Source organism: Adiantum capillus-veneris, chromosome 20, assembly GCF_014529385.1.
Source record: "Adiantum capillus-veneris isolate H3 chromosome 20, ASM1452938v2, whole genome shotgun sequence".
Taxonomy (NCBI): domain Eukaryota; kingdom Viridiplantae; phylum Streptophyta; class Polypodiopsida; order Polypodiales; family Pteridaceae; genus Adiantum; species Adiantum capillus-veneris.
In genome coordinates, this window is record NC_140950.1 from 32,910,056 (window position 1) to 32,924,708 (window position 14,653).

The following is a 14,653-nucleotide window of genomic DNA, read 5'->3' on the forward strand; positions in this document are numbered from 1 at the left end:
GTACTTTCGCTTCAATTTCCTGCGACTAACATGTTCAATAGCTTGCAATTGAATTAGACAATTCCAAAAACGGTCAGTGTAACCCTGTACATCTTCATTTCTACCCTGTCGAATTAAATCCCATTGACGTCGTGCTTTAGCTTTGTACTGTGTTGGCAAAAATTGGGGTAAAAACACTTTTTTGAATGCATTCCAGGTGCGTGGTCTTCTTCCATGTTGTTTGGTGGCGTTCCACCACAATGCAGCGCTGCTAGTGAGATGATTGGATGCACACTTTACCATTTCACGCTCGGGAAAGTCTTCATCATGAAAGTAGTCATCTAACTGACTAACCCATGCTAGAACCGTGCTAGCATCTTTAGTGCCATCAAAATCTTTGAAAGTGAAGGCTTTTTTGCTAATTTTGTTTTTCTTGGGTGTCGGTGCAGATTCGGTGCGTGCAGAATGTAATAATTTATCTTCAAGTTCTTACCTTCGCATGCGTTCATATGTGAGTGACTGCTGCAAATTTTGAAGTTGCTCTGCAATCGTGGGTGCATGAGGAAGATGTGCCATGATTGCGTGCTTTTCTTTTTCTTTTTTTTTCTTTTTTTAAATTTTTTTTTCTTTCTTTTTCTTAAAAAAAAGTAAATAATTAAATGGTAATGCTTAAAAAGGCTATTTGGTGATATTCACAGATGCAATATGCGGAATAAAATAAAATAAATAACAGAAATGTAATGTACTTAGCTTAAAAAGAGCGGTGGCGTCCAGTCCAGAATGGCGATGCGCTAGGAAATTGCCAGAGAATAGACAGTCCGACGGTGTGTCACCGAGCCAGTTGAATTTCGTGGCACCCGATCTCTCGTATTCCCAAAATTAATGGTATTACATTTGGTAATTTCACCGTCCAATTAAATTGAATGTTATTTTCGAGTTTCCTGTATAGCTAGGCCAATGGAGCAGATATTGTTCATTTATTATTATTTTTTGACGCTTGCTTGCCGGCTTAGGACAGAGTGACCACCTTCTTATGCACTTCAACCCTTGAGTTGGCCAAACTTTGTAAGGAATGTCTTCTAAGCTTAATGTTCAATGGCACTCTTTTTTTGTTTTGTTTTTTTTTGAAGCTTAATGGCCTCACTTTTTAAAGAGGTAAAGTTTTGAGGCTTGAAGCTTAATAGCCTCACTTTTTAACGCGTAAAGTTTTGAGGCTTTCTTAATGGCCACACTTTGACTTAAAAGGTGTGAATTGCAATTGCATGGAAAAAGTTGAAGACAGCGAGCTCTCTCAAGCTGAGAACGACAGCGCCATTAAAGAATTGCACATGGTGACTAAAGGAGGAGGTTTCGGCCCGAGTGCAAGAAGGCAAAAGTACTCACACAGCTTGGGTGTCCATGTTGATAGCAGTTTCGAGCTTTTTCGAATAGGTCGATCGAGAAAATTTTTTGTGTGTAAGCAAGGATTCCCACATAAATTTCTTGCCTTCTTTCTTCTCTTCGTTTATGCCTTTCGATGCCGCTTCCCAATGACAAGCTGAATCGATGTGACTAAAATTTCCCTGCTTGCTTTGACTCTTGCTCTCTCTTTCCTTTAGTAAACCATAATCCGCCTTCTCGTTCCCAATTTCAACTTCTCTTTCAAAGTTGTAATTAAGCTTTTCGACTTCTTTCAATTATGCGTCAGCTCACTGTCTTGTCCGTATCTTCATGTATACGCAAGGTTAACTAGTGCTTAAATTTAACCACTGAACATACCCGTTCTTGATCGTCTTGAAGCCGAATTTGAAAATTGATTGTCGATTAGCCACCAATTAACAATCGAGTTTTTCTTCTGTGAACTCGATCAATTATACTTCGAATTTCCACGAACCCTTGAATCCTTGAATTGCAAAGTCGATGAATTGCAATTGGGGTTTTGTCGATTAGAGAAAACTCCTTCTTAAAACTGAAATCTGGTGCCGATTAATCCTCGAACCTGAGGCTCTGATACCACTGTTGGGAGAAGAGGGGGAGATCGACCGCTTAAAGTACTCAACATAAGCTTTCAAGCCATCACCATCAAACTGTCCACCTCTTCTTCCAATTTCCAAGCACACACACTCACCTAGACTATGACACACACACACAGTAAACAGAGAATTGATATAGACAAGCTTGTAAGGAGGTGTAAGAGATGTGTAAGAGATGGAGACTAGATTAGAGAGTACACAGCAAAATAACCATAGCTTAAGAGAGTAGAGAAGAGAATCTGCAAGAGAAAGGCCTAAATCTAGCCCCAAACTCCACGGCACCTCTCTTGTGGAGTTGGTATTTAATATATTACTTTGAGTTTAAGGTGCCAAAAATTGATGCCCCTCTTTTACAACCACTTTACTTTTGCAAATGAGTGAAGCTCATTAGTTCTTGCATGACCCATAAGGGAAGTTCCCACTACAACTATTTACAGAGCCATAGTGGTTTATTGAAATGATGTTCTAAGATACTGTGCAAATATAAAATGGCCAAGAATAATTGCCGTCGCCTCTTCATCAACTCCCCGCATTCCACTCTACAAAATCATCATCAACTCAATTAGTAAAATAAATAGACAGCACATAATTAACCATTACGCCCAGCTATCCCAATTGCAGTTAACCACTACAACAGGAGGGTGCCCAATCTCGGAACAGCATCAAAAGGCACGTCCGGAGGGTAGCATGGCAGAAGGTTGGTTGGTATCAGAGTCCCTAGTGTACATTAGAGAGTGGCTAGACGGATTTGATAAATCCCGGGACACGCTATGGCGAACCATAGATGATGAGCGCATATCTGGGATTGTCATGTGCAATCTCGGTGTTGAGAAGAAGATGACGGAAGATCTAGAGGCTAAAATCAACCGATTTTGCATGCTTCACAATCCAGTGATGCAAAAGTGGATTTCACAATATGAGGATGCAAAGCAAGAGCGACAAAGGGCACGAATCGAGTGGAGACGGGGAAGACGACCACCGATGCACTATCCAGCGGTTCTGGAGAGCCTACCAACTTTCATGAGCTTAAGATGGTTGCACAACCAATTGAAAAGCGCACAACAATGCGGTGACGAAGTGACTGAAGAAGAGTGGGAGTACTCTCGGGGTTGCGCGACCAAGGTAAGTTTGCAATGTACGACTAGCAAGTGACTTTATTTATAAACGTTTGAACGGCCACTCATAATCTTTGTTCGTTGTAGTATAAGTCATACACAGCAGCATGGTGTAAAGGTCGACATTTTAGGGTGGAACGAATCGACAAAAAGCGTTTTACTCAAGATTGTGGAATCATGGCAAAATTTGAACAGTCTAGTCCACGACGTTCCTCTGATGCAGATCCTGTGGTGGCGGAACTCACTTACTTCATCACGCTGCAAGAGATTTTGAGGATCGATTACAGAGGATTTTTTGTCGACTTATTCGACGTGCAATGGTTCAAGATAATCATGGAGGGTCGCAACGCTACTGTGCGTAGAGGAGAGTCTGGTTTTCTTGAGGTGGATTCTACTAAGAAATGGACTGACCTAAGAGACACTTTCGTACTACCCGAGCATTGTGAACAAGTAAGTATATAAATAGTTAACATCCCCCTTTTACAAGTTATGTGCTTGAAAGCTCTCATGTAAGTTATGTGGCTCTGGCAGGTAGTATTTCATCCTACAAAGTCTACATCAAACTGGTGGTACGTCATAGAGGTAGCCCCTCGTAGTGCAAGGACGTATGAAGGCTACCATGTGCCAATCACAACGACATCAATGGAGGAGATTAGAGAAGATGCTCAATCAGAAGCCACTACGGTGGTGCCAGACAAGCATCAAGATGCTACTAATCTATATGGGGTGCGGGGTGCATGCAGAGGAGCTACAAAATGAAACAGAGGATATGTGTTTAAACGGAGAGCTCTATATAGATATAGGAAGTTATGCTGAGTTATGCGAGGATGAGAGAGAGATCTCTTAAAGCCACAAATATTGTATTTGAACAATTTTGCTCCGTGCTGTAAAATCTCTGGCTCTCTAAGTACCTTCCATGGTGTATAACGCTCTTTTAGACTCGCGCTCACATCTTTTGATTGAAAATTCTGAGTTTTCAACTTGCCTCTTCTATCACTCGATTCATTGCGTCATTGTATTTATATGCGTCATTACGTCATTGTATTTAATGGTCTTTGCGTCATTGTCTACTCTATTCATTCAATATTAAGTTTAAATATTCGTGTGTTTAATGCAGGTATGGATGATGAGGAGTTTCTTTCTTCTTTGTCACCGCAGCAGAGACAGTGGTACGTGGAGCGTCATCGCTCTGGCGCATCATCGCGCGTTCCTACACCATCCGCATCTCCCTCTCTTTCGGAGCATTTGGCGCGCTCCGAAGCTTCGGCGTCGACGAGACGAGCGTCACACTCGTCTAGACACCGGCGCTCTAGTGGTGGCGGTGGCGGTTGTTGTGGGGATTCCGCCACCGATGCCTCCACACCGCCTCGTGTTCGACGAGGCTCTTTACCCTCCCCTTCTTTGCCCGTCCCCACACCAGCCACAGCATCGCCGTCTACGCCAGGTTTTGCACGGCTGACTGTTCCTAGAAGCTACACACCTCTACCTACTCCGCCAGGAGCCACCCCACTCGACACTCCTCGCTTCGGGGCCCAGACGCCGGTGGAGACACCTGACGTCCGTACCCCCATCGACACGCCGCTAGAGACCCCTGCCGGGACACCCAGGTTCACGCGTCACCGGCCAGAGGGCTTGCCTTACTCCGTCGACTTCAACGGCGGCATCATCATGGATGATGACGGCAAGAAGGTGATCTCACGCATGCGTGGTCTTTGCTCTCAGCTATTTAGACACTACATACTAAATAAATGGAGTGAAGTACCAAGTGATTTAAAAAACAGAGTCATCAGCATACTTCATGATGAGTTTCCCGTTCCAACACGGGATCACCGCTTCAATGAAGACCTGATGAAGATTCGAATGCGCGAATACTGCAAACACAAGCGTTTCGAAGTGCAAAAAGCAATCAAGAATGGGTGGAACAGGCCAGATTGGCTGGCCAAAGAAGATTGGAAGAATGCGAAGAAAGCAGCGCGCGAGAATCCCGACAAGTGGAAGCAACAAAAGGATGCAGCCAGAGCGCGAGTAGAGGCAGGGAGCTCGCACCACTTGGGGAGCGGTGGATGGGCATCATTTGAGGCCGATTTTGTAAGTCTTTTCACATTGCTCTTTATGCATGTTCGATAGTTTAGGGTTTATGAGTTTTTTAGTTCTAACATAATGAAATCTTTGTATGTTTTGACAGTGGTCGATGACAGGACGTGATCCCACACCGTACGAGCGCGAGTACGCAGGCAGGAAGGGCTTAAACGCCCTGATGGACATTCTCAGTTCTCGCGGCGGCATGGTTAGTATTAGGGTTTACTCTTTTTTATTTTTTGTATTGTTTTATAAATGTCGTTATATGTTTATATTTACTAAAAACTGTCTTATTGTCTTTTTTTGCAGAATCCGACAGATACGCTGCTTGGACGCGATGAGACGTCTGACTAGACGACGTCAGTTTAGCCGTAGCTAGATAGCATTAGTTTAGGGTTTCTCATAGCTTATGTATCATGAGACGGATTTTATACGTCTTTTTGAACCATGTATATTATTACATTTGTCACCGCAGTTCCTTTTGCCAATAAATTCTTTATGCCCATGATGTTGTACAATTGTCATTATTACATTTGCCAATCAATTCATTTTGCCTATGATGTGTACAATTGTCAATTTTTCAAACAATGCGTCTTGTGGGTGACTATTTTGGGTCTCTTATCTACCTTTGCACTTTTTTTAAAAAGTGAATCAAGTACAATATGGTTGATGGGTGGCAGGGCATTGAATTCAATGCCCTGCCTCCAAAAAAATATTCTCTCGGGCGTCGCTATAAGCGTCGCTATTTATGGCTCTGTAGCGTCGCTATGAGCGTCGCTATATGCGTCGCTATATAGCGACGCTGATAGCGACGCATATAGCGACGCCTATAGCGACGCTCTCGTAGTGACGCTCGTAGCGACGGTTTTAGCGACGCCGGGGGTTATAAAAACCCAATGTATTTCCGTCACTAACAGCGTCACAAGAGCACACAACCTCTTGTAGTGCTAGCCAATGACAATTAAGCAGCATAAGTGATAGCCTTCTGACATGTGTCCCCCTTTTCCCTTTTGTGAGAGCTTAAGGTAATTTAATAATTCAACTACACTCTCATTGGACCCCTTTGCCTCCTGGACAATAGGAATCAGGCAAGCCATTGGGCTGTTGAATGCTCATTGGACCCCTTGGGAGACTGTCCAATAGTCTTCTAGAGGACTTAATTCTCATTGGTTATTTTATTAAGTGTTTTTAAATTAATTAAACTAGATTTACTCTAGACTAATTCTCATTGTTCCACCTCCAAGGCCATCCAATAGGAATTGGGTACACCTTGTGGGCATCTGGCCTAGGGAGCTGACATGTGTCCCTCACTCCCTTTGTGTAAAGGGAGCTTGTGTGTGTGACACACAAAGCATCCAATTCCCCCATGGCTGACCTTTCGACACAACCTTTGAATTTTGGAACCTTAGCATTTTGGAGGTCTTAATGGGCTGAACCTTAGGGTATTTTTAGCCCATTGTTGCACATGGCTCTTTTGCAGATGGCCCCCCCTTTGGATCCCTACTGTGGCCGGTCTGCTAGCTTAACCAATATTCTAGCTTTTTCTCCCCTGGCACTTCCCCATATTAAATGATCAGTTTAACATGAGAAAATCATTTAGGAGAATTAGATATTGATTATTATGACATTACCTCTCTCCTGAAATCATAGTCGTCCTCGACTATGGTGTAGAGAATATAAAGCATATTCATGAGTCCTTTTCTTAATGGGTAGAGGATCCCTATGTTACCCTACGACATCATTCCACAATGGATGACTAGTCCATTTGGCGCTTGAGATCCTGAGGCTACCACAAGCATGTCTGCACATTAGTCCTATCAGTCTTCCTTAGTAGAGTGACAAGCTCTACTTGGTGTTTGGGAGACGTCTTCTCCACAAACTTGATCTAAGCATGCATACTACTTCATTTTTGTGCACAATAAAGAAAAGAGAGTCTTATAAGACAAAAAATTTGTTCATTTTTAACGTTTTTTACATTTGCTTACTCTTGGGAAGCATTGTAAGCATTGACAAGGTTTAGGTTATCCTTTAATTGTATGCCTTGCATCCATCTAGCATCTTCAAAAGAATAATTCTTAAACTTAATAAGATATCATCGGATAGTCTTACCGCCTCTTAATACCTTGTCTTCATGTCGGAGAATGGACGCGGGCTATAGCACCTCCTCTTGGTCCTCGATCTCTGGTGGGGCTTCAATAGTTGGTTCTTGAGGTGGCTCTCCTTTGTAAGGCTTTAATAGGCTCACATGGAAAGCATTGTGTATGAGCCAATGATTGGGCAACTTGAGTTGATAGGCCATCTCATTGATTGGCCGAAGAATCTGGAAGGGACCATAGTACCTTTTTGCTAGTTTAGCATAGTACTTTTGGTGTCCCGTAGGATTCTTGCCCGTCGTGTGCCTTAATCGAGCCTTGGGAAACTTTTAATAAGACCCAATCATTTTCTTTAAAGGCTTGGGATCTTCTCTGCTTGTCAGTTGCAGCCTTTTGACTTTGCTGTGAGATAGAGATAGCATCCTTAATCTTTTCAAAAGATTCTTGCAGGCCTCGGCTATAGTCATCTGCAGCGAATATCTTCCCATGTACCTTAAGTAGCAAGGGATGTTTTGATCTTCCCTCAATTACCTCGAAAGGTGCTTTTCCCATGGAAGTATGTACAGTGTTATTGTAAGCATACTCCACTAAGGGTAAGTACTTCTCCCATTGGGATCTTTGATCTACTTCCGTTACATAGGCTTTTAGTGGATCAAGAATTCTTAGGTAAGCTATTTCACTTCGGCCATTCGTTCGTGGATGATAGGCCGAAGAGAAGTTTAGCCTTGTCCCTAAATCCTCAAAGAGACCCTTCCAGAAATTACTGGTCATTCTAGGATCTCTATCTGACACTATGGACATTGTCAAGCCATGGTACTTGAAAATTTGTGAAATGAAGAGGGTTGCCATTTGATGGGCTTTGATAGTCTTTTTTTTTACAGGCATAAAATGAGCTTGTTTACTGAACATGTCTACTATCGTCCATATTCCCGTATTCCCATGGATAGACTGAGGCAATCCAAAGATAAAATCCATGGATATGCTCTCCCATGGTGAATTAGGGATTGGCAAGGGTTGAAGCAATCCAAGTTTCTTCCCTCTATCAAATTTTGTCTTTTGGCATACCACACATTTAGAAACATACTCTTGTATGTTCACTTTCATGGTAGGCCAATAGAAATATGTTTCAATTCCCTTTAAGGTAGACTGAATCCCTCTATGCCCCGCATAAGGTGGAGCATGAGATTCATACATTACTTTCTCACGTAGTGAGTTAGTAACACATAGTCTATTGCCGTAGAGAAGATAACCATCTTGTAAAGTAAATGGTTCTTCTTTCTTCCCTAATGCAAGTGCTGAAATCACATCTCTAAAATCCGGATCAATAGCATACTCACCTATCATTGAATATAGATCATTGTGAGTTGCTATGGAAACCGCATTCACTCTCGGCCGTCTTGAGAGTGCATTAGCTACTTGATTATGCTTGCCAGCAATGTGAGCAATATGAAAATGAAATTGACAAAGTAAATTTGCCCACCTCATTTGTTTGTCGGAGAGCTTGGTCTGCGTCATGAAGTACTTAAGACTTTGGTGATCTGTTCGCAGAATGAAAGGAGTCCCCAATAAATAGTGCTTCCATGAGTCTAAGGCATGTAGAACTGCAAGGAGTTCCTTTTCGTATATGCCTAGAGCTTGCTCAATAGGGTTGATCCTTCAACTTTCATAGCCTATGGAGTGCCCTTCTTGAAGCAAAACAGCTCCAAGGCAATCACCACAAGCATCACATTGGACCTCAAATGGTTTTGAGAGATCCGGTAGGGTAAGCACAGGTTGAGAGATAAGCTTTTCGAAAGCATTGTTCTCCTTAGCAGACCATGTATACCTAACGCTTTTCTTTGTTAGTTCATGTAATGGTCCCACAATTTGTGAGAACTTTTCTATGAAGCGTCTATAGTATGCACACATACCTATAAAGCTCCTTAATTCATGAATATTCTTTGGTTTAGGCCATCCTTTTATTACCTCTAACTTTGATGGATCCATTTGGATACCATCTTGAGAGATAATGTGATCTAAATACTGAATCTCTTGCAAGAAAAATTCACTTTTCTTTCGATTAACATAAAGTTTATTCTCTCTTAAAACTTGAAATATTACCTAGAGATGTAGCTTGTGTTCGTCTAATGAATTAGAGTAGATGATAATATCATCAAAGAACACTTCAGTGAGGGTTCGATGAGGTCTGAACAGCTTCTCCATCAAGCGGTTGAATGTGGTTGGTGCATTAGTCAAGCCAAAAGGCATGACAATGTATTCGTACCAAATGCTGTGCGAAATTTGGTCTTTACAATGTCTTGATCAACTATCCTTATTTGATGATAGCCACTTTTTAGGTCAATCCTACTGAAGTAGGTCGATCCTTCTAGCTTATCAAATAGGTCTTCTACCCGTGGAATGGGAAACCTATTCTTGATAGTGATCCTATTTAGTGCTCTATAGTCGACACACATACGATACGTGTCGTCTTTCTTTTGCACTAATAGCACCGCTGAGAAAAATGGAGATGAGCTAGGCCTAACCATGCCCTTCTCAACTAACTCATGCACTTGCCGCATAATCTCCTCTTGTTGAGCTTGAGAAACTCTATAAGGAGGTCTGTTAGGCGGTGAACTTCTTGGAAGAAGTTCAATTGCATGGTCATCATTACCTCGTTTAGGAGGTAGCTCACAAGGGATGTCGTCAATAAAACCATCTTGAAACCCCTTGAGAAATTTGGATAACTCTAATTCCTTTTGGTTGCTTTTATTTTCTTTTGGTAAAGCATTAGGTTCATTTTGAGAATCTTTAACAAAAATCATGTACATGGAAATAGAGCTTTTTATTGACTTGTTGAAAGCTGGTGTATGTACAAAGGGGACAGTGTGACCCATTTCCTTAGCATCTATATACATGTCTTTTTCCCTGAACTTAAAGGAGATTCTCCTTTCAGGGAATTTAACATTGGCAACCAGGCAATCAAACCATGGTGCCCTTAGGATTACATCCTCATGCTTGAGAGGAGAGAAAAAGAAGTCCTCTTTGTCCACATACATTTGGACATGAAGCCTCAATTTCCCGATTAAGGGAGTGACTAAAGCTTCTTTCCCCTTGAAAGCATTGTCTGCAGGTAGGACATCTCCCATCTCGTAGGCTTGTATGCCTAGCTTGGTGGCCAACTCTATAGATATAAAAAATTGTGAGTAGACCAGTGTCAAAGAGAATAAAAACATCATGTTCCCTTACCTTTCCCCAAGCATGGCATAGAGGAGATCCTTTGTGGTGAGTTTGGTGAGTCTCCTCCTCTTGGATTTCAACCAAGGTAGGTCTAGGAGGATCTTGGCGGTTGTTCTTTTGGGGACAAGCGCGGTACGCATGCCCTTGTTCGCCACATTTGAAACACCGTTTATCCTTGTGATAACGCTCAAGCTCTTCATGAGAGAGTTTGTTTTTACCTTTGTAAACTCCCTTCTCTTTGGCTTTGTTGGAGTTGCCCTTAGGAGACTTTTGGACATTGTCCTTCCCCTTAGGTCGTTGGAACCCTTGTTTTCCGTGGGCTTATTACTTCTTTTAGCCCCCGTTTGGAAATTGATTCGAGAGGCCACCATAGTATGGTGTATTACTGCCGATATGGTACATGGACTTTGGGAGTTGACATACTCCGCCGTTTTTTTGGTTAATCCCGCACAAAATTGTTGCTTTTGCTCTCCAAAATCCAACTTTTTGAAGACATTGGATTTGAGTTGTAGGTCCCAAAACTTGTCTACATATTTGTGGATGGATTCATAGGGAGAGAGCTTTAAGCTTCGCCATTCGGTGAGTACTTTGTCTTTGGCATCAGTGACCAAAAACTGCTTCATAATGGAAGCTATTTCATAAGCGGAGCTTCACCGTTGGCTTGTATGCTAGACCACCATTCCCTGGCGGACTTTTGAAAGTGCATAGCTACATGGCGTAGCTTAGAGGACTCCGTGAAGCCCTCATCTCCAAACGCTGCATCAAACTGTTGGATAAAGGCCAAAACTTTGTCCGTAGCACCAAAGGTGCCATCATAGGTAAGGACAGAGATGCTCTTCCCTCCCTCTTTGAACTTCTTTATCTTGGACGACCTCTTCCACTTGGCATAAGATTTCCTATGGCCTCTTCTTTTTTATGGTTCAAAGATTGCACCATCACTTTCTTCAGAAGGTGAAGAATTTGAGGAAGGTGGAGAAGAGGGTGACCTCTTTCTCTACTTTTTCTTGTCTTGATCTTCGTCGTCTTCACCATCACTTTCATAAGAGGAAGAGGATGAAGAAGATGGAGAAGGGGGTGTCCTCTTTCTTCTCTTGATTTTTATCATCCCTCTTTGAATTATGGTGTGGAGAAGGGTGCGTTTAGCCCACCGTCTTCGTGGAGCCATCTCCGCCGAGGTGGTGGGAGACTCACTTCTTTCTCGTTCCTTTGGTGGAGGCTCTTGAGTTCTCCTTTGGGAAGGAGATGCATCATCAAGAAGTAAATTCTTGAGCCCTTTGTATGGATTCTCTTATTCTTCCCAAATCGGAGAGAGACCTCTTTTGGAAGTCTCACAAGGAGACTTCCTAGGTGTTCTCTCATCATGGTGGTGAGCATGGAGAATCCCATGAGCACGGAGCTGCAGTTGCACTTCACTTTGGAGAGATGGATTGCCCATGGCTTGTTGAATTCTAGAAACAAGATAATTAACAAGCATCGGAGAATCATTAGTAGCTTTCTCATTAGCAAAATCAAAGTTATCAACATTAATTTCACTCTCTTTACTATTGTCAGCCATTCTAATAACTTTTAGGTGTAAACTTTTTAGCTGTACTTTGGCACTTCAAGCCCTAGTTGCTACTCCTCTTTACCCCTTTAGAAAAAGCACTCAAGCTACTGTACCCGTGGCTCGAATACCATTAATTGCAAGGAACAGAAGAGAGGTTCATTCAACACCAAAACAACACCGGCTCTTGTCAAGCTTCTAATAGCTCAATAGTGGTTAAGCCGTAGGCAAGCCCCGTAGGACTCCACTATTAAGACCATAGCTCTCGACGGTGATGCCCCGCTAACTGCACAAAGGTAGGCACACTGCAAGGCTGAAAAATACCTATTCTACTTACTCACAGGCAATTAATAATACCAACCATTTATAGCTAGCTTGAGGACCTCCCTTCTTCAGCAAGAAAAGAGAAACCTTGTGCTCTCATACCAATGTAACATTTAATGGCCTAAAAACTTGTGTGTAGTGGAAATTAGCATGAACATAGTGGGCATTTCATTAGAATAGATTCCTAATGAGAATTACAAGAGTGCTTGGGTGGAGAGAGCAACAAAAAGCATAACAACTAGTTAGATAGCATGAACAATACTTTCAAAAGAGAGAGAAATTAAGCTATTGACAACAGTTGAGGGCCGGATTTGCATGGAGCCGGTCCCCCCCTCCAAAAGGATTGGTATTATGGTTTCTCCCATCAAGAGAGACATTGTACAATACAATTCTTTGTGTTCCTTCAAGACTATCTAGTGCAATGAAGATGAAAGCTTCATGCACTAAGAAAAACACTTAGGAAACACAACATCAGTTATCCTCGGTCTCAGACCCAAGACCTCACACACCTTCAAAGATGGTGAGAGCTAGCAGGGTATGAGAGTAGATTGAGACGAAGAAGGAGTATTCTTACCAGAAAGATGTACATCTCCTCACATAATCACTCATATTAGCATCGCGTAGCTTAGTAATTAGCATGGTAGAGGATATGAGCATGCATTGAAGCTTGGCTCTTGGTTGGATTTTCATCACAAAGCCAATAGTTGTTGGTGTAGGCCTCCCTTCTCACAAGCTTGGAGTAGGTGGTAAGCTTTCCATTAAAGCTTGAGAAGGAGAGAGAGTCTTCTTTACTTCACACATGAGATTGTGTCAGTGTGTGTGTGATAATGCCTTGCAAAAATCAGTCCCCCTCTCTCTCTTGGGAAACCCCTCTTGCTATTTGCTCTTGCTAACCTCTCATTGGACCTCCCTAGGGCTAGCCAATGACAATTAAGCAGCATAACTGATATCCTTCTGACATGTGTCCCCCTTTCCCCTTTTGTGAGAGCTTTAGGTAATTCAATAATTCAACCAAACTCTCATTGGACCCCTTTGCCTCCTAGCCAATAGGAATCAGGCAAGCGATTGGGCTGTTGAATGCTCATTGGACCCCTTGGGAGACTATCCAATAGTCTTCTAGAGTACTTAATTCTCATTGGTTCTTTTATTAAGTGGTTTTAAGTTAATTAAACTAGATTTACTCTAGCCTAATTCTCATTGGTCCACCTCCAAGGCCATCCAATAGGAATTGGATACACCTTGTGGGCATCTACAATAGGGAGATGACATGTGTCCCTCATTCCCTTTGTGTAAAGGGAGCTTGTGTGTGTGTATGTGTGACTTTCTCTCTCATCCCCTACAAGCTAGGCTCGCCCCCTCGTGTGTAGGGATTTGAAAAGACTTTTGGGACACACACAAAGTATCCAATTCCCCCCATGGTTGACCTTTGGACACAACCTTTGAATTTTGGAACCTTAGCATTTTGGAAGTCTTAATGGGCTGAACCTTAGGGTCTTTTTAGCCCATTGTTGCACATGGATTTTTTGCAGATGGCCCCCCCTTTGGATCCCTATTTTCCCTCCTTTGGATCCCTACTGTGGTCTGTCTGCTAGCTTAACCAATATTCTAGCTTTTTCTCCCCTGACACTTCCCCATATTAAATGATTAGTTTAACATGAGAAAATCATTTAGGAGAATTAGATATTGATTATTATGACAATATCTCCTCAACTGTGGCTCCAAATATTTTCCGCATGACATTGATCCTTGAAATTTTTTTGTAAGAATCTCCTAATAGTGGATTAAAATAGGTGCATCTTTGAAAATTATGCAAGCTAGTGTCCCACTAGGATTTGATATCTTCCTAATAGCTATCAAAACGGATATGAGAAAATACATAGAAAATATATGTGTTGGAAATTACACTTGCTATAGGATCTAGATAGTGTTTGAGATGATAATGCGATAGTTGAAAATAGCACCACTTTCTTTTTTCCCACGTTAAAGGGGCATAGTTGTTGATGCTACAATAGTTTCTAATGGTAAAGTAAGAATATGTCATCCTTGAGATAAATACTAGGATAAAATAAAAAGCTTATTCTTATAGTTGGACATAAATATGTACATTATGGTAAATATACTTATGCATCTAAAAAGTCACAAAATAAATCTCTTAGCATTTGTTTCTACTATATACATGCCACAACACGACATCACCCCCTCTAAATCTGCATGACTTTCATTGATAGCTTCATATTCACCTTGATCTTCACATGTATATTTATCTTCCTCTTCCTCAACATCTTCTAGATT